Below are 2302 nucleotides of genomic sequence, written 5' to 3' on the forward strand. Positions count from 1 at the left end.
GGAGTACTAAGATAGGGAATACCCACATTCATTTCAGAAATTGGTGTTCGACATACGACAACCCCTTGAAGTACACCTAAATTTATACTGAATTCCTTGCTCTATGACTAAAACCCGTAGTACAAACATAAGGAATTGAAATGTCTGCATTCATTTCAGCAAGCAAACTAGTAGATCTTGGAGGTTGAAGCACTAAGGTTAAGGAGTAACTTAACCAGAAGGGCCTAGCAATCTAGCACAAGCATCAACAGCCGTTTTAATCAATCAGAAGGGCAGGAGTAGCTTAATCAATACCCTTATCCGTGAATTACAGGTAGGACTCAATCTTTAAGGTTCATGTTGGGCTCTTGGTGGCGTTCCAGCCTGCCGCCTTCCCTTGGCGCTTGAGTAGGGCGTCAACTCCTTGTTGTACGCCATCCTCACGTTCATACTCATAGCAAGGGCGGAAAACCAGGAGGGCGCACTCATAGCAGGCCTAACCACCTGCGCCTTTCAACTCCTTACCCTGCATCAGCTAGATCAAAACAATGTCAGTATGCACCCCTACGAAATTAACACAACTTGCCAGGAGACACAACAATTGCTCATGTATTCATTGATGCTACATGAGCAAATCATCTACTTGGCTTAAAGTTGAAACTATGATCATCAATGAATACTAAACAAGGTCCCAATATATCAGTGGGGTCTGGAACAGAAAAATCTCTTAATTGCTCCACCACTCATCAATTAATAGAGAGGGAAAATGCGCCAAATAAACGAATCCAACTCGCAACTACGCAACCCCCGCTGTTACCCCTAATCTTGCAACCTAGATCCACTGCCTCGCGCGTGCCAGATCCACCGATACAGGCACCGCATGAAGGAGCTGTGACGAGCAGAGATGACACCGAAACATTAAGGCGTCGAGGCAGGCAGGAAGGGTGAGAGAGGGGGAGACAGACGTACCCATCATGGTCGGAGGTCCACTAGTAGAAAACGGGCCTATTGTCCCGGTTCGTAAGGGCCTTTTTGTCCCGGTTCCTGAACCGGAACTAAAGGGTCATTGCTAATGCCCTGACCCTTTAGTTCCGGTTCTAGCCAGAACCGGGACAGATGGGCCTCCACGTGGCGAGCCCAGGCAGGAGGGCCTTTGGTCCCGGTTGGTGGCACCAACCGGGACCAATAGACCTCCACGCGTCAGCATTTCTGTGGCTGGGGTTTTTGTTTTTTTTTTGAAAGGGGGGGGTTGGGGGTTTTGGGGGGTTAATTTAGGTATTTCATATATTGTGTTAGATAGCTAATTAATAGAGAGAAGTGTCCTCTCTTATGTCCATGCTTGGTCGACGCTATGTACTATACATACGTATAGAGAGGACTAGACACGCTAGCTAGCTAGTAAGCAAACGAAGGAAACAGAAGATCGTCATGAACATATATGCATACAGAGAGAAGTGATATCGACAACCTCTTGTTCTCCGAGAGATTGGTCGAACAACAAGTTCTCGGATATCCACTAGTAGAAAATGGAGCTTTAAAACCGGTTCGTAAGGGCCTTTAGTGCCGGTTCCATAACCGGCACTAATTGGTGGGCACTAAAGCCCCCCCCCCCTTTAGTACTGGTTCGGCACGAACCGGCACTAAAGTGCCACCACGTGGCGTGAGCTCGCGCCGTGGTATGGGGGACCTTTAGTACCGGTTGGTGTTACCAACCGGTACTAAAGGTTTTTTTTTTGAAAATTTTGGAAAAAAAATTTGATTTTTTTTTCGATTTTTAATTTTTCTGAATTATTTGGTGATTTAGTCTCTAATCACCTCTCTTAAGTGCTCAAGTGTGGATCACTCATTCCAAATCATCTATCTTCCCGACCGGTCACCCAGCCCTCTCACTACTCCAGCCCAAGCATGCTTAACTTTCGGGTTCTATTCTCCTTCATTTCCAAGTCTGCACTTGTTGTTTTCCTGACAATAGTAAGATGTCAATCCTATTAACCCTCAGGAGTTTAGCTTGAGCATGAAGTCACACATTTCACTGTTTGAGTTTGAAACTATTATTCTAAAAAACAGCAATTATTTAGTAACACTAATATTTCTTGAATAAGATTGACCATAGTTTGACCACAGTTTGACCAGATTTGACCAAAATTCAAAAAATTGAAATAATTATTTAGTAACACTAATATTCTTGAATAATTATGTAGTAACATTCCCTACACTTTTTGCAAAACATGTCCAAATTTAAGTTTTCAAACTTTCCTAACGTGTAGATGTAGTAATATAACTACCTCTCGAAGGATTTTATTTTTTGAAGTTTTTATCATTT

This window comes from Triticum aestivum, chromosome 3A, assembly GCF_018294505.1.
Source record: "Triticum aestivum cultivar Chinese Spring chromosome 3A, IWGSC CS RefSeq v2.1, whole genome shotgun sequence".
Lineage (NCBI taxonomy): Eukaryota > Viridiplantae > Streptophyta > Magnoliopsida > Poales > Poaceae > Triticum > Triticum aestivum.